Genomic DNA, 23,807 nt, shown 5'->3' on the forward strand with positions numbered 1-23,807 from the left:
CAAAATGCCAAATTAATGGGACACATGATTCTTGTCATTGCGGTGCCTGCACTTAGGATTTTCAACATATGTCTGGCCAATGAGATATTAGTTGGAAAAGCTTATTATGTGTGATCTAATTTTCCATGTGTCCTGCCCAAAGCATTGCAGGGGTTTGACATTCAAATGTATAGTTACTGATTAAACAGTCTTCTTTTGAACTTTCATGGGAAGGTTTTATGAGAACGAGAAGCTGTTGTGTCACATATCATGTGATATTGGTTAAACTTGCTCTGTGTTTAACAAGTACACAAGTATTTAGCATTTGGAATAGGGAGAAGAAGCAAATGAGGATCAAGAGTATCAAAGTTGTTGTGCTTAAAGTGAATGTTAATGACACCTATTCAGTGTTTCATTATAAACTAATTCTGAACGCCCATTTACTGGAAAAAATCCTGTACTCTGACAAATAAACTCATATTGCTGCTGAGCGCAATACTGTGTAATATTTTCTTTTGTATTACTATTTCACAAAAATACTAATACAACCCCTCCCCCAAGAAACAAACACAAAAATTTAAAAAAAACTACAAGAAACAAAAAGTCATCACAAAAATGTTTTTAGATTTTTAAATATGGTCCCCTTATTTACTGTGCACTCAGAATACAAACATAGATCTGAAAGAAGAAAGGGAAGCGATACTAACCAGTTTACTCCGATAGGGTTGTTAGGATAGTTTTTTTGTTTTGTTTTTGCTATTGTTTGTTTGTTTTTAATTGAAAAGTTGTTAAAATAACTTGCTTCCCAGTACAGTTGTTTCCGTGAACCTGTCATGTTTCTTTAGATATTTTTGCACATCAGCAATTTGCAAGAATCTTTTTACTAAATGTTTTGCAGTTTTTGCATGCTCAAATTGTGTATTTTGTGACCTTTGACCGACATACAAATTTTCTCAAGTGGAATTTTCTTGTGAAATCCACTTTCAGTTCAAAATTCGGAGTGGAAAAATATCATCTTTAGCAATTTTGGCCTGTAAAAAGAAAGCAATATATAGGTACTTACATGTACACCATTCAGAATTGACTTTTATCTTTATCATGCTCAAAATCTCCCACCTTGTTGTCTGGTCAAAGTGAAGGTCCTCACATTGTCATCAACAGCTGCTAGATAACTTTTTGACTAAGTACTTTGCTGCATCACTATTAGCTGGGTTCCACTCCTGCCACTTTGCGCTTCTCTTCTTTTCCTTACCTCCAGAAACTATGGAGCTGTAGAAGACTGAAAAGTGAAGCCAAATGAGAATGTATGGACTTTAAAACTGAATTTGGGTCAGGAATTGAGGCTGATAGCAATATTGGTTATTGTTATGATGAGAAAGCAGATACATTAAGTGTATTGGAAGTACTTAAGATTATTATAACCAGTAAATTGTAAACACTAAGTCATGAAATAAAAAATATACAAGCCAGTATTAACACAGTCATACTACATGTGAAAATATACTGTAAACCAGCCTCACTATCACAAAATAATCAGTTTAGACATCGGGAACCTGAAAAGGCTCAAATTGTAGATTCTTATCCAAAGCTTGGAGGACTCCATTAGGACATGTGGATCTCTGTACCCATGCAATCTCCATTTACCTGAAAGGCCTGAATTAAACCTTCGCTCAGCAACTAATATACCCACTAGTTGTCTTCCTCTTAACGGAAAGGCTGGACAGCCTATATACGCTCATCTAGAAAAACCTTTTGAATTCTACATGGTCTTTGGTGTGTGCATTTATTACTAAGGCTATGTCTACACTACAATTAAACACTTGTGGGTGGCCCATGCCAGCTGACTCAGGCTTCTGGGGCTTGGGCTAAGAGGCTGTTTAATTGCAATGAAGATGTTCAGGCTGGAGCTGGCATATGGGCTCTAGGAACCTGCAAGGTGAGAGGGTTCCAGAGGTTGGGCTGCAGCCCAAGCCCAAATGTCTATACATCAGTTAAACAGCCCTTTAGCCCAAGCTCCACAAGTCCAAGTGAGCTGGCACAGGCCAGTGGCAGGTGCTTAATTGCAGTCTAGATATACTCTAATAGAACATCCCTCTCACACTGTCCCTCCCACTTTACTCAGTGGGACCTCTTTCCACTCAGCTTTCCAATGTGAACATTTCATTAATGTTTTGATTAAAAAATATTCTGCAAATATTTATGTTCTTATAATTTGTCCAGTATTTTTATTATAATGAGGCATTTCCCATCTCGCTATAATCTTCCACAATTTTACAAAAGTAAACAGAACCCCATCCTCTAGGCAGATATTTTAGCATAAAATCTCCCCCTTTGTGCTCTGATAAGCTTTGGGTATACTGCACAGCAGAAGAGTGAAAGATTAGTGAATCTATTCACTAGTTGTCTTATTTAAATAAAAATGCTTCATTAGAACTATAAACTCAAGAAGGAAGTGGCATTGCTTGACCAAAGAACTTCAGCTAAACTGTACTTTGGAGGAAATGTTTATATTTCATTCCAGTATAACAGTGCTCAACTTGTGAAATTTAAAATAGGAAAGAGAAACTAGACATTTTAGAAAAGTCAGGATATAGTCTCTTGCAGTGCATTTTTTAGACACATTTTTGCTGCACTGTGGAGCAAAAGTGGTGCTTCAGAAGGATCTTTAGGAGCACCCCAAAATAAGTCATCTCTAGCAAAGTTGATTTAGCAGTAGCCACGGAAGGGATGAGCTTCAGCAAAGGCAGAGATATCCCAATCTTCTCTTTGATTTGCCAGAAGATTACAAGAAGCAGCCCCCCCCGGAGAGCCAATTCTAGCACATCTATATCCTAGGCTAGTCTTCAGGGCTTGTCTTCATGATGCTTTAATTATCACCACAGGGATGTAAATTTTAGTCCACATCGGCATCTCACGCACTAACTTGTGCACATGGACCCTGCTGGTGCACATTAAAAGTCCTTTAGAACACATGAATGTAGTCACATTTCAAATAATACCACGTTATCATGCATTAGAGAATTTTTAGTGCTAAGCAGCAGAATCCACATGGGCCAGGCGATTTACTGTGCAACACGCTAGTGCACATTTCAATTTATGGACTAACTCACCATGCAGAAAAGTCCTCAGTCCTAGTCACTAAATAATTTCCCTCTTTTTAATTTTTATTTTCTGAACCTTCCATTATTATCACTGACATTTTTAGTGGAGACATTCACCTGACAAAGATCGGAGTCCTCATGCAGTAATACATAACATTTGGAGAAGAGATGATGTTGCACTGAAATTTCTGCATAGAGAAGTGTGCATTATTGTTTGTTTTCAATGTGAATATAGATATTTTGTAGAAATCCAAAAGTCTTAGCACTCAAAATACAACGGCAAAATCTGTGGCACAAAATTTCATGACAACCCTTTTCACCCAGCTCTACTTACACACACTGAGTCAACAACAGATTCATTGCTGTGGGGTTATAATATGAAAATACTTACCATTAGTGATGGAGACCTTCATTTTGTTCTGTCAGTCACATTCACACAAATATCTCATCATAGGAGCGTCATAACAGCTTGGGTGAAAGGTAGAGCAGGACCTCTCACCCCCACGCCCTTGCTGTGCACCCACATCAAGATTAGATAGAATGTATCTCTTAATATGGAGACTTAGGTCTAGTTGCCAGTATAGCTGTACTGGAATAGCTATATCTGAAAAACATTCCTGGCATAGACGCTGCTTCCACTGCCTAAAAAAAGTGCTTTTGCCAGTACAGCTTATACCAGTTAGGCAAGGAAATTCAGCTATACCAGCAAAAGGATTTTTGTGCTGATATAACTGCCTCTCACTATGATGTTTGCTAGCATGGAGTGTCACCAAAAAAATCACACACCCCTAACTGACAGCTGTACAGCAAAAATTTCTAGATCTGGACTTCTATAAGGTAAAATAAGGACAAAGAAAGAGTGAAATTCTGAGTCCTCTCATAAGAAAAGATGATGTTCCGAAAATGAGAGTGTCCATTTCAGTGAGTTGGATTTGCAGGGTCAAAGAGGTTTACTTATTCCAAAAGCTGCAGTAGAGTATATATTTCTCTAACTGAGATAGGATGGTTAATTAGAAGCATGCTTCTAAAACTATGGGGGTTTTATCTTTCTTCCTCTATTTTACTCAGTACTGTTCACATGAAAAAAAAATAGAACTAAAGGAGGAATTTGTGATGAATACATTGATTTTGTTCCTATTAAGTAAAAGATATTATCTTAGGATGTGCTCTGTTGACCAAAACTATTATATTTGACTTTAGTTTTTCTTTCTCCCCTAAATTTTGCTTTGCAAAAGAAAATCCTCTTAAGGACATGTCTAATGCCCTGCTACCCATCTCGAATCTTTACAGATGTTTCAGCTCCCTTAGTGACCGCATTTAAGCAGCTTTTTAACTAGTGTCAGCTCCTGCAAACTGCAGTGAGGTGAAAGAAAAAACTGGTTGGCAGGTTCCTTTGCACAGTAATGACTTCTGTCTCCCAACCTGCAAGAGACTGAGTGAGAAAGAGATTACCTCCCAACACTTCCTATTAACGGTGATTGACATACCCATAGGATACATGCTTATATTTCCAACCTTGTCCGTCCTCCACTCCCAGAACCAAGTGACATTATATAAGTACTGAGAATTAGTGTAATTAAATATTTCTATAAATATTGCTAATGTAGCCTCTTGTGTCTCAACATTGTTGTTCTCTACTCATTATTTTTAATTTGTATGCTTGAAATCAGTACCTAATGGGTAAGCATGTATTATCATTTCAAAAGTGAAAACACTTCCCTACTCCAAAATATATAGATTTACTGCCCTGTTCAAATGATAAAGCTAGGCTTTTTAAATAATCCAAGCCAGCCAGCCATCAAAAAATTAGACAGTCAATAATTTACATCAGTGAGACAGGGAAAAAACTTAACCATTGTACTATTCTACACAACATAGTCTATGTTGAAATGGAATTAATGGTCTTGGTGAAATAACTGTACTACAGAAACTACAACCCCCACAGTTGGCATCCATGTTGGCAATTTCAGCTGAAAGGCCAAATACTTACTGGGAACAGAGAGCAGTGGTCCCAGATACTTGGACAGGGTAATGGGGAGAAGTTTGCACTGCTGCGGTCCATATCCTGTATGTTCTGTAGATTGAGGACCTTGGTTTTTAGCAATGTCAACCCACTAACACTCAGGAGCAGTAAGATGTGCTGTATAAAAAGTTATGGTTATAGTCATGTAGGTTGGAATAAAAGGGCAAATGAAGCTAGAATCCTTACAGTGGGAGGGTTGGTGGATTGATCTGTATGTTCTTTTCAACAATGGGGACAAGGGAAGAGATGGGTAGTAAAATGTGAGGCATCTGCTTCAATTTATGGGCAGGTCACCTCAAGGCAGAAGGGTGAAAGCAAGAGATATCTGGAAGGCTGCTCTTTGCTTTGGAATGGGAGGTCTCAAAAGGACAGCATTCTTCAGTGAGGAAGTAGCCACCTGTGAGCCAGAAACAGTGAGCTAGCACCTGGATCTAGTTTTAAATAATGTTATGTGCCTAACTGGGATGGAATGGTAGAAGAGTTTAGTTCACCAGTGAGCTTTTCCTGAAATTATAAAAGCCTCACTTGGTGGTGCTCTGAGACACAGAATTGGTGCTGAGCTAGGAGGTTGTGAAGGGAGGAACTCTCTAAAAGTGTTTTGCCTGGAAATGTTTTATTTAGCAGCTCTTTTGTCTAGAAAGCTATTCCCTCAGAAGCATTTTACTTTGCACTTGTTTTTTATAGAGAAGCAGTCTCTGGAGGCTTTTTATCCCCTCGTGGGAGGGAATGTATTTATTATATGTTTTTCTTAAGGTCTTTAAAGCTTACACTATTTTTCACTTGGGCACACTTTATATCATTGCGCAAAATAAATACTACAGCACAGAAGGCCTATAGCCCTGAGCTAGGCTAACTTTCCTCACAGTCTCTCCAAATTTTTCTTTTTGAATAAGAGAGAGTTAACATTACATAATGCAAAAGACTAATATATTTTATTCCATCTCTTGAGAGGCTGGAATCAGAGAAGGTAAATAGGTCTTACAATGTAATGTGTCTGACACTGAAGTACTTCTTGTCAAAAGCAATATAAATTCGCCTGCACATGAGGAAAAGTGCCTGAATCTGTTTGGAGACTATTTTGGGCACCGCCTGAAACTAAGTGTTTTAAATTTACAGCATTTTGCTTAAGCTCCCCAGAATTAGGTTCATAACTTTCATTTGTATTTCATTCATTCCACAGCACAGTTGTACAGTTGGTCAAATTTTAAGTGTTTTTGCTTAAGTTGTTTGAGTGGCATTGCAACATGGTATTAAAAAGGGAATCCTTCTTTTACAAGACATTGATTGTATCTCTTGGCCTGAAACACAAGAGTATAGACTAGGCGCATTGGAGAAGTGGCACATTCAGGTGTGGGGGAAAGCATGTGGCTTTCATCAGTTTCCAGCTGACTTAGGATAAATACTGGGCTCTGCAGGAAACCACATGTAGCTCTCTTTGTCAAGAGGAAAGTTAACATGGGATTGAGTGAGGAGTCAAACAGTAAAGTTCCTCTGAACCTCCACTCCCTGATAGAACTAAAACAAAAGGATACAAAATTTTGGTGGGAAATATCAGTTAGCACAATGAGATGGGGAGGTGCACTTTCCATAAGTAAACATGAAGCACATTGAAGGAATTATAATATTACTAGCAACAGTTAGCCAATACATAGGACCTCTCACTTTCAAAGTGCCTTAAATCCAATAGCTAATCAGACCTTATATAACTTTGTGAGATAAATAAAAATTATGTCTCCCTTTTACAGATGAGAAACTTAGAGAGATTAAATGACTTGCCAATTGCACAGAGGGAAGAAGTGCTAGCCGGACCTCCTTGGTTCCAAGTTCTGGGCTCAGACCACAAGTACTTCTCTTTTCTAAATACAAGGATTGATTCTGTTTTAAGTATCAGGAACTTTCTTCTCTTTCTCAGTACTTCTCCCTGAGCTCTGCTAGAGCTGCATTAAGTAATACATAGTTCTTCAATAAATGTGTACTACCACATTTGGAGGTTTTACAAACCAAATTGGCCCATATCTATTAATACTGGAAAATATACAATATCCTATTGGCAAACACTGGCTTCCTTTAACACAATGCTTGTTTGTATTCTCTGAAGAATTTCTGTGTAAAATTTGATTAAAGTAAGCTACTGGCAGATTTGACATGCTCTAACAAGCAGAAGAAAACCTTTTTATGTTGAAAGAACAGACAAAACATCTTGAACCACATAATGTCTGAAACAAATCACAATTCAAAATATTGCACCTTAACCATATAAGATTAAATTTGTTTTCATGTTCAAACTTTACTTCACTTTAGCTTTAATGAATATAAAAGATACCAGAACATAACCTGAAGAAACATTTTGCTGGTATCTGATTTTTTTTTCACATGACTCTAGCAAAGCATTAAACCTTTCTAATTCATATAATCAGTCTTATTCCAACTCACTGCATGTGCAAACCATCTAACAATTAAACTATAGAACATATATATTTAATCTATAAAAGCTCTCCTCACAGTGTCTCTGGGCATTGGATAATATGAATAAAAAAATACTTGTGAGACTTATTTCTACCAGGCCAGCCACAAACTTTAACTCATATCAAATACTCCTCTCTCATAATGTAATTATGGGGAGGATAAGTGTCAGATCAGAAGAACTAGTAAAATAAAAAAAAATTAATTCCCTCCTCTGTATCTACCAATGAATATTTTCATCTATGTATATATCTTTTAGGGTGTAAGGTCTTTAAATGTGTCCCACATAGATTCAAATACAGTGTTGGAACTTGTATCTCTTGGTTGATGCTGCTAACAGAATCAACCCTTGCAAACGAGAACCCTTGGGCAGGTGATGTAATTGTGATCTCTCTAGGTGGAAAAAGCAGAATTACTCAAGTGATCCCATTTTCCTCAACCACAACAGGGAGGTGGGTCAGCAAAAATATAGGGTATTAAATGCTAACAAGTGTAAAGTGTAGTTGTAGCCAGGTCAGTCCCAGGAAATTAAAAAGATATATTAGAGAGACAAGATGGGTGAGGAAGAAGATACCTCTTCACCGACATTGTCTCTCTAACAGGTGTAAGGGCATCAGCAAGGACAGCTAACCTACATTCATTGTTAGATGGTGATCATCGGCCTGCAAGACTAATGCACTCTCAATGCTGTAGCTAGGTCAAAAGGTAGTTTGTTAATTCTGCTATTGCAAAGTCAATTTTTAAGACTCATATATCAGAAGATAGCTTATTTGGAAGATGTAATGTGCAGGTCCAATTGAAATTCTAACTTCAGTGAAGTGTGACTGGATTTTCACAGTTGCTGGATGTTTCAATTACACTCACGTTTATATATTTTATGATTTAAGATGTCAGTGCTGCTGAGATAGATATGGTCTTATTTTTAACTTGCCCACATCACAATTTAGTGCAATTTTATTTATGGCTAGTGATGGCTAGGTTAATAAAATATACACCACATATCACTGCTACCAATTGACATTGCCAAATAACTTACACATATGCTGTTTCAGAGAAAATGTCTTAGTATTTGCTATTTTTTTCGGGGGGTTTGTTGCTGGTTTTATTTTACTTCTACTGAGATTTTTTTTAAATAAATAGTGCCAAAGGCACTCAGGATAGTAGATTGGTACTTCTTTATTGACATATACCTAATTAAAAATGTCTGTGCCTTAGGTAAAGAAGGTTACCTAAAATTTGCAGTGGCTCCTGTACTTCCTATAAAGAATGCCTAAAGTCTGTGGCAAATACGGATTTACAGATTTTAAGGGCAGAAGGGAACACTATGGTCATCTATTCTGACCTCCTTCATAATGCGGGCCATGGAACTTCATCCGGTAATTGTTACAGTGCAAGGAATTATTTTTCTTTATACTACAGTACTTAAAGGAAGTCTCACAGAGCACAATAACATACAGTTGAACTAGGTTGGGGCTCATGTTATGGAATGTTATAGAAAAGGAATTTAAGTTTTTAAGGATGACTTCTGTAAGTTTTTTGTCACAACTAGGAGGCTTAGAACCTATGTAGAACCTGAATATTTATATTCTGATTTAGAGTTCTTGACAAGCTTGTCTTTGGCATGCTACTGTTAGTCTGCTAGAACTGTGTGACTAACAACAGGGCAAAAAAAGAGCTGAACAGAAATGAAAAGAAATCCACATGTGCAGTCAATGGAAAGGTATAAAGGGAGGAACATGTTACACCACCAATCAAGGCCAAGAAGGAACACCTGTGATTGACAGAGGAATGAAAAATAAGCAATTTTCATTGTCCATTCTGTAGTAGAAAGAAAGGAGTACTAGACTAAGTGCATAAAATTTAAAATTGTAAAGGTAAATCTATTACTTTAGTTTTGGTTGGACCATTGCAATTTCATTCCAGTGTGTTTTCTAGTAATAGTGATGTTTTTGGGCCTCAGGTCTTCAATAAAGCTGCAAGATTGTCTGCTATACTTAAATCTTGCATGTTTTGGGACTTCTCAGATTGGAAGTATACTACATATATAATATTCTAGGGAGGAGAGAGTGTTGGGGATCTCCTTGCATTCAGTAAGTAGGTCAGGAGTTTGATTTTCATGATGAGGGAGGGAGAGTGAGGAGGCATTTAACCCTGTCTGATCTGAACCTTTCAAAATGGTTTAGATTCACTTTAATGCGGGTAAAGAATGAGGTTTGGTATACCCTTCTATGTACCTTAAGATGTTTTTTTGTTTATTTGTTTTTAAGACCTGAAGTGAAATTAAATTACTTTTTTTTTTTCAATATTCTACATTGTTATCTATGAATATAGAGAAAGGGGCATGGTCTAGTTGTTACAGCAAGGAACTGGGCTACACAAATGACTAATTAGTAGTCCCAACCCTTACAGTGAGGATCTAATTTTCAGTGCTAGATTTATGCTGGTCTAATGATAGTGCATGTAAATCAGGTATTTCCATGCAGTTGATTGATTAGTTACATAACTGGTAATTTCTGTGTAAAAAAATCTTCATTTGCACATAAAATTGTGACAATTGTCTGAGCATAAAGGTACATGTAATTTTATGTATATAGTTACTGACTTTCTCTTCACTAATCCTAGGCCAGGTCACAGGAATCTGTCAACTTCAGTTTCTATATCTGTACAATAGAGGGAATAATGCTTGGTCATCTACCTCACAAGAGTGTTGGGAAAACTTTTTGGATGATATAAAACACTAAGTGCTAAATCCTACGCTTTTTTTTCCCTCCAGCCACGTAGCACAAAGAGAGCAGGAGCACTTTTATTATCAACTCAGTTAAAGTCAAATTTGTCTGGAAGTCTGCAAAATCATACTTTCCAATTTCATGTTTTATTTTCCACTTGTGAAAAGTAGAAAAGGACTGACCTGACTGACATTAGAAATTGGGTTAAATCCATCCCAGTAAGTAGAGGATTAATTGTTAGACATTTTTTCCCCTCGTGTAAGTATCTGATATGCTTCATTTCAGAAATGCTACATAAACTTGGATGCTTGCTTTTGCTAGTATATCCAATGCAAATAAGGTGAGGACAGGAATTGAGGAACATCACTGGTGTACTATAATATTTTATGGACGTATTGAATTTTGGGATATAGTTTCCTCACCTTCACTTTTCTTAGTCTGAATAATTTATCCATTGGGCCTGATCCTGTGAGGCCATCATTATTTTGTTTTCATTGTAGTAGAGCCCAGAAGGCCCAATCTAGGACCAGGACATCATTTTTTCAAGGCATTGTATATACATCTGACCCACAATGATAAAAAGACACCCAAGGTTGCTTCCAAAAGCAAGTTAAGACTTTTCCAGTTATTATTGGAACAAGTAAGACTGTGTATTTACAGGCTAATAAAAATCAAAGTTACTCCAATGCATAATACATAGATCCAAGAGGTCAGCAACATTTGTGTTACTGGGGAAAAAAAATCCATTTTAGAATAGAATAGGACATTTTCCAACTATCTAAACTTCATTTGATCCTTACATTTCCTTGGCACCTTCTCCTCATTTTTTTCCATTTGTATGTGTGCAGTTTGAGGATAGCGAAATATAATAGTATAATTATCCGCATTTTTGGTATATATATAAGTCTGCTGTTTGAATTCTTCTGAGTATCTGATAAGAAAACAATTCAATAAAAATATTCCAAAACTAAAAAATTCACACCACAGTTTACATCCAGTAATTACCAAAAAGGGAATTATTTAATGGTGATCTGGATGACTCTAGGATTAACTATCATATGTACATTGACATTAATACCAAGAGCTGTGTGTTTTCTGGCTGAAATACAATTACCATCTTGAAGAGAGCAAATCCCTAAGTTAACCATAAATTCAAGCAAGTTTCACAGCTTGCTGTATGCAAGAAGTACATGAAAAGCTGAATAACCGTGCCCCTTGCAGATTTTACAATGTTTAGTTCAGTGTCATGACATCAGAAGAAAAATCTTTTGAAATATGACAACTTAAATTTAACACAGTTGAGCTAATATGAATCCATATTCAATCCACAGGGAATGAAAGTAGAGACCCAAAGACTCATGTTTTTGTGTTTCTAAAATTAAATTTAAAAAAATCCTATGCAGCAGACTGACTAGGGAAAAAAACCTGATTTATTAATTTAGTCAGGAATCCGAGATAATAATTCTATTTGCTACTCTTTGTGGGCCTGTGTATTTAAAAATGTTTATGAACAGTGACATTTTAATGAAGAATTATTCTGAAAATTTGTACCAGAATTTCAGTATTCATTGGTAGGTTTTGTTAATTGTCATTTACCTGTTTAGACTGTCCAGTCATGCAACAGAATAGATAACATGACTTAGGTGACCAATTACACTACATGAATAATGAGTAAGGCTGTGAGTCTGTCTCAGAGGTTATGGATTCCAGGACCTCTGGGACTTCCACAGTGCCCCCCTCACCACAGCAGCAGCAAGGCTCATGAGCCCCCGGGTCCCTGCCCCCACTCAGCAGCAGTGGTGCTCCTGGGCAGCGCACCACCAACCAGCGCTAGCCCGGGGCACCCATGGCGCTCCTGGGCCACTCCCACAGCATCCATGGTGCTGATAGACCATTCCTGTTTGGCAGGTTTCCTCTTATATCTTATAATGATGCCTAAGGGGAAAGCAAGAATGAAACTAGAAACTGTATAAATATAGAATAAGAGAGAATCTTTGCTCCAAATAGCTCACAGCCAAGACAAAAGGTTAGGGGAAAGGGATAGAGTGAACAATGTGATGGCAGCAAATGCCAAAGTACTTCCACAGTTTGTTCTGTTTTGTTTTGTTTTTTTGCAATGTTTTTGTTTTGTTGTTTAAATCTTGACATTGGGGCTGTAAGAAGGGGGTTGGAAAGAGCTGGAGTAAACAGACAATCAGTACAAGTTTAGTTGTCTAGAACTGAAACTACAGTCTGATGACAACCCCAGTCTCCATTGGCCCCTGCTTGAACTGTCCTCTGCAGCTGTCGTGCTGACTTCACTCTGCGGCAGCTCCTCCCTGAAGTTTTTATTCTCCCCAAAGGCCACACATGGCTAGTGGGGAGGTCTTAATGCTCCCAGAGGGTGCAGGAGTCTCCATTACACAAATCCAGATGTTACTATCCAAAAATCCTCACTCTGAAAAACAAAGTTCTTGCAGTCTGTGAATAATCCCTGGAACAGATCTAATTTTGTCACCTTAGTCCATGAGGTAGCTGTTCTCAGTACTAAGTGGGGATCATCTGCAGGGGCTAAATGGGACATCAGAACTGCTTCCAAAGAAATGAAACATAAAGACTGCAATATTAATGTACCTGTTTCATTGGTTTCAGAGTTACACCTACCAAGCCTTGGTTATTTTTTCTCAGCAATGGGATCATCAAAATGAGGAACTGGTAGGAATGGCTTAAATCCCAGAATTATGCAGCATTTTATACTATATAACAGCATTCTGAGAAGTGGCACCTTGCAGGATTGTTTTTCCAGGAACAATGCAAAAATCATGGTGTTAAACTCTGCTCTGGGAAAAGTCATGAATATAACAATAACTGTTCTTCCTACATTCTCCAGGCCAGGTTCAAAGATACCCAAAGCTTGCAAAGAAGTAGCAAGGTTTCCTTTAAAAAGCAACTGGACCACTGATGGGTTCCTTGAAAGATAATGCTGTTTATTTCTTTTTGGCTATTCATTTAGTCTCCTGTATGAGAGATTATAAGATTTCGTGCTCATCTGATTGCTATTAGTTAATATTGTAACTCAGTAAGTCTGTCTCAGCCAAGGGTATTTATCCAAACCTTGTCTGGATATCTGAAACAGTCATATTCCTGAACAAATCAAGGAAACAGTGGAAATCTCACAAGGCAGCCTGCTGTCCTGAGGTTTCCAACCCAATACCCTGCCAAAGAAATGTAGATAAGATTGAAAGTTTATATTATGTTTCCAAGGTTATTTGATATCTTATCTGAACTGTGCTTTGAGTGAGATGTACATTATCTCTGAGCATATCTATCTGCTTTGCCCACCCATTTTGAGACATAGCAGCCTTCATTGGAACTAAAGCCTCTTGGTGACATTAGCAAAACTCTGGTGGCTATTTGAAGAATACTGGGCTCTCAAGGGAGATCTACAAGTCAAGCATAAGTGTTCCTCTGCCCCACTCAAACCCACTTTTTTAAAAGAAAGACCTTTTGACTGATGTTTTTCGGACTTCAAGCAGAATCAAGGAACCCATCTTTACAAAAATAGCCAAGACAGTCATACTAGATCAATTGCAGTACGAGCACAGTGGCTTAATCAGAACAGGCAGGTAGCCGATCCCAAAGCCTTTACCTGAGATCATATAGACAGACCTCAGAAATTATCTGAAATACAGAGTTTGGCTGTGTGAGTCTGAGAAACTTATAGACTCCATGTGTCACACCACATAGACATGAAACTTAACAGGTCTGGTTTTATATTTGTGTTGGCTCTGGTGAAACATAGACTCTGTTCAATCCAGATTTATCATTTGAAAGAAACAGCCTTAAAAGAGATCACATGAGCCCTAGTTGCTAGTGCTATAATTTATAGGACTATTCTAAGTCTACCCATTAAAGCATCAGGTGATGTCTCCGATGCCACAAAAACATAGCTGGCTACAGTTAGTCATGAATGTTCTAGCCTGATACCTTTATGCGTTGCCAATGTTCTCCATTACTGAATGCCTGAAATGTAATTTTAGAGGATAACTCCTCATTGATTCAGTGGTTTTCCAGCAGCAAATAACCATTAGAGATTACAATGAAGTCTAAATGTCTAAAGTAGCTGGGATGCTGGCCAGGAATTTGCCCATAATATACAAGCAATTGCTAACTCTTATTGAATTAGAATAAAAGAAAAAAGTGATTGTGAGAGGACTGATTTTAAACCCAGCCTGTCAGGATGTCTTGTTTATATGCTGTTAAAAAGAAATTGCAACACTAGGAACATTGCTGATTTGGTTAACAATTATCCTCAACAAACTTACCAACTTTCCATCCTCATAATGAGACTCTCTGCACTCATTAAATGGGCTCTGGAATAACAATTATTTACACTGCCAGTTTATGGTCTTAAACTGCAGCAAGGAAGAGTGAATAATTAGCTCATTTTAGAGAAGAAAGTGAGAATGGGCTCTTACTCTGTAAACATGTATTATTCATAGCAAACCAAGAGATCAGAACTGAACCTAATGAATTTGTGAGATAAAAGGCTGCAACCTATAGAATCACATAATATCCAGCGGCATAGAAGAATCTTTGAGAAAGGGAAAAGCGAGTTATATATATAATATAAAATATGTGGGACTTTAGGTTTCTCCAATAAATTCTGGGTTTAAATTTGTGCAGCAGGTGCCTAATCCAAAATCCATTTGAAGTAAATGGGAGTTTTTCACTTGACTTCAATGGACTTTGAAACAGGCCCCATGTTTATCACCTAACCTCTCAGAGGCTCAGTAGGACTTCCAGTTTGTTCTTTTGATATCTGTATTACTCCTTGCTGGTTATTTAAATTCAGCCATTTAATTTACCAATTTTGAAATGCTTGATGATAAATTATTCCCATTTCATCCACTAAATCTTGACTTTATGAAAAATTCATCCTTTTTCTTCTTTGGCCTCAGTAATAACTCGACTGTTGGAGATTCACCTGGGCCATCTATTATTCATTCAAACTCTACTTCATTTTCTAGAGGGTGGGGTAGATATAAAAATGATGAATCATTCAGTAAACATCAAGGAATCATAGCTTCTGCAGTGCTTTTTGATTTTCTGATTGACACTACCGCTTTCAGGGTGACTGAGTTTATATCCTGCTCTTCTCAAGATTGATTGGTACTCAGCAAAGCATGCCCACTGATATCTAATATTGCTTTCCCTGACAACAGTGTGAATGAAAACTGACATGCTAACTCTTTGAATTCCACTGAGGATAAATGCAGTAAATTGTTGGCTTAAGGTAATGGTGATACAAAATAAATGTTGTACTATCTTCTATGAATGGAATTGAGGTCTTTGAAAATAATCCAGCCCTCAATATCAGGAAATTGGAGAATGTCAACAGTTTATTTTTCCCTTCTTTTTTAAAAAAGAAATGAGGGCTGCAAATGTTCTCTGCAGAAGAAGACATGGTATGTTTTATAGTTTTTATTTTGACCTAGTCTAATCAAATTCTGTAAAAGAAAATTCAATCAGCTGAATTCTCTACTGCTTTAAATAAAATATCAAAATTTATAGAAGAATCTCTGGGAATAGCTTGCAGTAAGAATACTGAGAACTCTATTAATATAAATATAAGCATGTGCCAGGACATTACAGAAAACACCTCAACTCAATATGTATTGATAACACTAATTCCAATTAAATTTTTCTAACAAAAAATATCATTATGGACAATAGGTTAAAATCAAGCTCAGTTTGTTCCATATTTGAAATATAAATATTGATCTATATTCTCTTTAGGGTATTAGTGAATAGGAGCAGATGTGATCCACCTACTAGTGACAAATGTTACTTGGGTTTTCATTCACTAAAACCCTGACTTTGGGGGTCAGGGCGGAAGAAAGTACTGTATTTTTTAAATTAAGAAAAACTTTGCATCATCTACAAGGATAGCTAAACTCAAGCTTGAATAACATCTCCTGCATCTGAATGATCTTCCAGCCTTCTAGCCTTAATATTTGGTTTTCCATCTCTCTCTCTCTACCAGTTGGGGGCCTGACATCATGCTGCTTCTACAAATGGAATGCTCTTCTTTGTTGTAATGGTTACAGGGTGATCCATGCCTCAGATCCCTTTTAATCCCTCAGGAGAACATACATTTGGGGCCTGGTTTTGCTACCTTCACCCCTCTTTGCAACCATGTTAACCCAACAGGCCCAAGTGCATTTGGCACCTGTAAGCCCCATTTCCTCCAGGAGCCTATGACAGCAGGTGATCAACTGACTAGTGCCCCTTTTGATCTGTGTAGTCATCCAAAACTCAGGATCTTGCAGGTAGCCTGCATTAGGAGAAGAAAATGATGTTGGAATGAGGTATTTTTTCAAGTAATACTGTTTGTTTACAACAAATGTACACAGAGTCCTGTCTCCCTGAACCAAATAGGAATCAAACACCAGAAGACAGTTTCTTTGCTCACTACTCCAACCTTCTTTCCAGCTGGCATTTAACCCTAAAGCTCTCTCTTAGGCAGTCCTCACTCCCACAGGGAAAAATTGCTTCTCTGGCTGTCTTTGGTTCTCTGCTGCTTCTCTCTATGTGTTTCTGTGGTGTTTCTCTCACACACAGAAACGCACTGGCAAGCCAATCAATCTCCTGATTTCTGCATTTATTATCTGACCTCAAGGAAACCTCGGGCTGTGTAGCTTAACTGCAAACACAGCCCTGCATGTGGCCTGTGTTTTAAGTGGTGGCTCCTATTGTTTCAGAAAGGAGCTCGATTGCTTTTTACATTTATCCTGAACGAAGAGTGGCTTACAACCACCAGCTTCAATGAGATTTCATCCAGCCCCCAGCACAAGACTCAAATACAGTTTCCTCAAAACACAGCATTATTTATTCATTCACCCAAAGGTACATAGAAATCAGAGACAAAGGTTAGAACAAAAAAAGTTTATTTCACCTTGCCTAAAAATTAATCTTTCCTTGCAAGCTTTGGTAAATTTCATTCAGCCCAGTTACCTCCATTTCTGGGTTGGAGAGATGCTTGTTTGCTGCAGCTTCTATCTCCTCTATTTATCAGATGAATCTCCAGCATCTGCTGAAATCCACTCAACCCCTCTTACATTTCTATGCCCTTTAATGATTTAATATGCCTTTTGATTCTATGCTAGAGTTGCCAGGTGTCTGGTTTTCTATGCTAGAGTTACCAGGTGTCTGGTTGAAAAGGGACCCTGGTGGTTCTGGTCAGCACTGCTGACCGAGCCATTATAAGTCCAGTCAGCGGGGCAGCAGGGCTAAGGCAGGATCCCTGCCTGCCATGCCTCCACGCAGTCCCAGAAGCAGCAGCATGTCCCCCCACCCCCGGCTCCTACATGTAGGGACAGTCAGGGGGCTCCGTGTGCTGCTCCTGCCTCTGTAGCTCCCATTGGCCAGAAACTGTGGCCAATGGGAGCTGTGGGGGTGATGCCCGCAGATGGTGCAGCGTGCAGAGACACCTGGACAACCCTCCTTGTAGGAGACGGAGAACGGTCATGCCGCTGCTTCTGGAGCTGCTTGAGGTAAGCATCGCTTGGAGCCTGCAGCCCTCCTATGACATAAGCACCTGCCCCAGTCCTGATCCCCCTCCCGCCCTCCAAACCCCTTGATTGCAGCCCAGAGCCCCCTCCTGTACCCCAACCCTCATCCTGGCCCCACTCTAAAGCCTTCACCCCCAGCCAGAGCCTTCATCCTTCTGCACCACAACCCTCTGCCCCAGTCCTGAGCCCGCTCCTGCCCTCTGAACCCCTCAGTCCCAGCCCGGAGCACCCTCCTGCACCACAAACTCCTCATCCCTGGCACCACCCAACCCCAGCCGGAGCCCTCACCACCCATACCCCAATCCCATGCCCCAGATCAGAGCCCCCTCTCACATTCTGAACCCTTCATTTTTGGTCTCACCCCAGAACCTGCACCCCGAACCCAGAGCCCATATCTCCTCCCATACCTCAATCCACTTCCTCAGATTGGAGCCCCCTTTCATACTCTGAACCCTCGGCTCCAACCCCCCAGCCCAGAGCCCCATCCTGCACCTCAAACCCCTCATCCCTGTTCCCATGCAGGAGCCTGCACCACCAGCTGGAGCCCTCACCCCTTCCCACGTGCCAGCCCCCTGAGCCAGCCTGGTGAAAATGAGCAAGTGAGTAAGGGTGAGGAGAGTGATTGACAGAGGGAGGGAGAATGGAGTGAGTGGGGTCTCGGAGAATGGGCAGGGCAGGCAGCGGGGTAAGGGTGTTCTTTTCTGTGCGAGTAGAAGTTGGCAATCCTATTCTATGCCCTGGCCTAGAGGAATAAATCTTGTTAGCCTGGAGCTAGGAAGGGGCATTCCCCAATTAACAGCTCCTCACCATTGTTTCCTTAATGACCCTTTTCTCCATCATTGTTTCATTTCCTGTTTGCTCGCCCCTCCCTACCCCCAATGCCCAGTCTCCTTTTATTTAACTCCTATGAAGTCAGGCAGGATAATATCAAATACGTAAAATGGGGGCATATGATATATATAAACATTAATACATATAACTCCCTCATTTTCCACATTATCTTTCCTGCTAAGTTTCTCATCTCTTCTCCTTCAAATGCCTCGGTAAACCCCACTATTTCCAAGTATGCTTTCTGCAATTGTCTCACCACCATTGAGGTAACTGAACTGTTGTCCTTTTTTGTCTCACCTATGCTAGACAGATTCTTCCTGTGTCCCATTCTGTCTTGTAAAGCTCCATATTTGCCCTACATAAATGCTTATTAATAAGTAAAATAAATAAACAAAGAAACTATCTCTAATATCCATTGATCTTAAGTTGTTATCAGTGAACCAGTTCATATAAAATAAGCACTGGCCACCCCCACCCCCCCCGATTTTTTATTTATTTATTTATTTTTACTGGAACAGATAAATTTATCAACTTCAAGGAAGTTACCAGCAGGCCTCAAGCCATTCTTCTCAATTGCAAACATGCATCTTCCCTGTGATTCCTGACAGGGCCGGCTCTAGCAATTTCGCCGCCCCAAGCACGGTGGCATGCCGCAGGGTGCGCTCTGCAGCTCGCTGGTCCCGCGGCTCCAGTGGATCTCTCACAGGCTTCCCTGGCACTGGCTCCGGTGGACCTCCCGCAGGCATGCCTGCGGATACTCCACCGGAGCTGCGGGACCAGCGGACCCTCCACAGGCACGCCTGCGGGAGCTTCACCGGAGCCTCCTGCCGCTCTCCCAGCAACCGGCAGAGCACCCCCTGCAGCATGCCGCCCCAAGCACACGCTTGGCGCACTGTGGTCTGGAGCCGGCCCTGATTCCTGAAATGATACCAAGTACAGCAAATCCAGCAGTCTGTCTTCTAAGTCCAGTCCTAATCTTAGGGTGCTTTATGGTGCAATGAACTCTGATCAGGGAGACCTTGGAGACTGCACAATATTTGATTGGAATAATAAAGCCCAATAGAACTCTTCAGAAAGCTCTGCACCAAGGTAAAGTAAACCTTACAAAATGCCATACTTACATCTGACAATGATATAAAAATGAAGTCTCAATTAGTTCAGAATGCTCACCAATGCAAGAAGACATTTGAGCATTCCCAACTGAGCAGTATCCTCTCCTCATCTCTGCTTCAAAGAACATTTCTCTGCATGAAAGAAAGTATTGTTCATTATTTAATCTGTGTCTGACATCCAGGATTGTCATAAACAGATAGTAGAAGTTAATAGAACAGAAGTTCTTTATATCTCTTTTGACTGTAAAGGGTTAACAAGTTCAGTAAGCCTGGCTGTCACCTGACCAGAGGACCAATCAGGGGACAGGATACTTTCAAATCTTGAGGGAGGGAAGTTTCTGTGTGTGCTGTTAGAATTTGGTTGTTGTTCTCTCTGGGTTCTGAGAGTGACCAGACGTGCAACCAGGTTTCTCTCCAATCTCTCCGATACAGGCTCTTATAAGTTCAAAATAGTAAGTACTAGGTAGATAAGGTGAGTTAGGCTTATGTTTGTTTTCTTTATTTGCAAATGTGCATTTGGCTGGAAGAAGTTCAAATGTGCATTTGGCTGGAAGGAGTTCAAATTTGTATTTGGCTGGAAGAAGTTCGAATTTGTATTTTGCTAAAAAAATATACTTAGGCTGGGAGGGTATTCCCAGTGTCTATAGCTGAAAGACCCTGTAACATATTCCACCTTAAATTTACAAAGATAATTTTTTACTGTTTTTCGCTCTTTAATTAAAAGCTTTTCTTGTTTAAGAACCTGATTGTTTTTTTTTATTCTGGTGAGACCCCAGGAGACTGGGTCTGGATCTACCAGGGAATTGGTGGGGAGAAAGGAGGGAAGGGAGAGAGTATGGTTAATTTTCTCTTTGTCTCAGGATTACTTTGTCTCTCAGGGAGAGTCTGGGAGAGGGAAAGAGAAGGAGGGGAGAAAGGTGAATTTTCTTCTCTGTTTTGTGATTCAAAGAGTTTGAATCACAGTAATCTTCCAGGGTAACCCAGGGAGGGGAAGCCTGAGAGAGGCAATGGTGGGGGAAAGGGTTTACTTTCCTTGTGTTAAGATACAGAGGATCTGGGTCTTGGGGTTCGCTGGGTAAGGTTTTGCGGGGACCAGAGTGTACCAGGCACTGGAATTCCTGGTTGGTGGCAGGACTACAAGTACTAAGCTGGTAATTGAGCTTAGAGGAATTTATGCTGGTACCCCATCTTTTGGACGCTAAGGTTCAGAGTGGGGAATTATACCATGACAAGGATGAATTAATTAAATCTGGAAATTGGCACTGCAGAAAATCCAGGCACAACAGAAAATTAAGTAAACAGATAATTAATTAAAACAAAACAGGACACTTATCTCAGCAGCCTTTGTGAAATAAAAGCAGGATATTTTGGGAGATGGTACTAAAAAGAGTGAGAAGATGTGACTGCAACAACGTTAAAAACATTTGCACATCTGGCTTAAATAAGACAATGTGTACATATTAAATTGCACAGATTAAACATTGATGTAAGGATGGAAGTGTCACACAAAAAGAACTCTCCAAGTTTAACTGCTCAGAGCCAGACTATTTTGAGTTCACTTTGGCTCATGGTTGAGTAATTTGTACTAATCTTTAGATGGACAAAATCTGAATTCCAGTACTGAACCATAGTTAGATATCCCTAGATATTATAAGTGACTTAATAACATCAGAGATAGCGTCTGGCTTCTCCCCCACTGAGTGATGCTGCTCAAGTTGAGGGAAATAGGGATGGGAGAAGGATCTGGTCTGGTGGTTGGATAAACACTACCATGTCCCTTTAGTGTGGAGAGATGAGGACTTGTGGTGCTGATCTGAAACTTCAGGAAACCAAATAAAGTTTATCTTTCTTTACCTGTCCATTCTGCCATTATTATGCTCACACCTGGGCAGGATTTTCTGGTGATACTGGGGATGAGAGTAGGCAATTTTTCTAGTTATCTCTCCCTTTGCACAGAAACTCTGTACACTACTTAAGAACATAATCAATTTCTAGTGGAATGTCTCTCGGTCCTGTAAGAACAGTTCAGCAAATTTCTGGTGTAGCAGAAACTCCAGCTGGACGTTGAGTTTCAACAATGGTGCAAATCTGCTGGGTTCACTTTCATAGCTGACCAAACCTCTTCATTCCGCAGTATGTAGAGAGGTGACCATTAGCAGAAAAACTTTCTGGAATAGATCATGGGATCATTTCTCCCTCCCCCCTACCCCCACCTTGCCCCTCCAGCCCAGGGACTAGAAAGCCACCTCTCTTTTTCATTCTGGTACCTTGAAAACAGCTGTGTTCTCCAAATGTTGGATAGACTTTAAAGAAGAAATTGCAAACCAATAATGTAACCCCTGGAAGGAACTGCCATCCCCCACTCTCCTTGAGAAACTGTGAACATTTAAATGTTTAAAACATTAGTACATGTGTGTTACCATTAGTAGCCTATGCTTCTTCCACATGGGTTGCAAAAGTAGTCTGAGAACCAGGGATAGTCTATCAGTTGCATTCCTGGAATGCTGAAAGGTACCAATATTGTTATGTGGGGGGATTTCTTGGCTTCTTCTAAAGCACTGGGAAATATAATGCTACCCTGATCTTTGACTCCCTGGAGGTAAACCATTCCACCAAGAGGGCAGGACAGCACCACAAAGACAGCAGAGAAAGACAGAGGAAGATCCTGAAGGACCTGTTTATTGGCATGGACAGAGGAAATAAGGAGCAGTTTGAATTCCTGAAGGCATGGGAGAAGTTGGCTCATCAGCAGGAAGAGACACTGATGAACCAGTTCCTGGAGCAGGCGGCACAGCATAAGAAATGGGAGCATTTCCTAATGGAGACTGATAGAACTGGTTGACGAATGAGTTCAGGGTGCTCCTCCTGTAGTGGCCACTACCTGTGATAAGTGATACTTAAGTGATACTGAATGTTCCGGATGACAGAAGTTTGTAGACAAGTGTGAACAGTTAAGACAAAAGCATTGCACAATGACCGCACTACTACTCAGCCACCAGTCTCCACAGCACAAACCCAACCCCCAGCTGTTAACCCAGTGGAGGTACCCTGTCTGTAGTGTGTAAATTGTCAGAGAAAAGAAAGGCTAATGACTTTCAGTTGCAGGGGAACAAACCCATCGAGCTATGAAACCTACCAAATATGTGCTAATGTTCCATCATGTGCTTTTCCAGCAGCTGCATGGGGTGTGAATGTGGCCCTTGACACTGACAGAGGTCATCCCCAGTCTCTCTCTGTGCCAAGATGTGTGCACGTATAACAGCCCTGATTTCCCAGTGTGCACATACTGCACAGAGTTTGTGAACCAGGCTTGTCATGTGCCCACTTGGGACAGAAGCACTCACAAATGCAGCAGGCTCCCATTATATGACAGATGTTGGCCACACTGGCATCCAGATGTTACGTAGGCAGCAGCCATGAGATTTAAGCTTTCCAAATGTGCACTCCATGACCATTCTGCAGCTACTGAGTTTGTGATTGAATTCCTTTTCTCTGGGTTCACTGATGTTGGGGTCTGGCTTAATGACCCAAGTTAGGGAGCAGGTCCTCCAAAATAACAACTGACACAGGCACACAGTACAGAGCAATGTTGTTTCTGGGGAATAAATACTCTTCTTCCTCTCTCAAGTACAATCCTGATCTCGTCAGCATCCTGGCATCATGAACCTTTCCAGTGTTTCCCAACTTAATATTCATGGATCTCCCTCTGTGGTCCACGTATCTGTATATGATCGTTCCTGAGAGGAGAGAGGGTCATCCAGATGCCATTGTAGAATGCAGAATGAAACAGCTGCTTTCCAAATCTCTACAGAGTGTTGTAGTTGAAGCACTGGGCAGCCAGAAACAGTGAATCTGCTGACAGTTCACAGTCTTCCTCTCCAAACTAAAGAAATATTCTGTGGAAGCATCAGTATCAGACAGCTGGGTTAAATGGGTCCAAACCAGAGCTCTGTGAAAAAGATAAGTTGTAAAACACAAATTGGTCAAATTATGTAATTAACAGTTACCTCTACTAGGTT

This window comes from Chelonoidis abingdonii, chromosome 1, assembly GCF_003597395.2.
Source record: "Chelonoidis abingdonii isolate Lonesome George chromosome 1, CheloAbing_2.0, whole genome shotgun sequence".
Taxonomy (NCBI): Eukaryota; Metazoa; Chordata; order Testudines; family Testudinidae; genus Chelonoidis; species Chelonoidis abingdonii.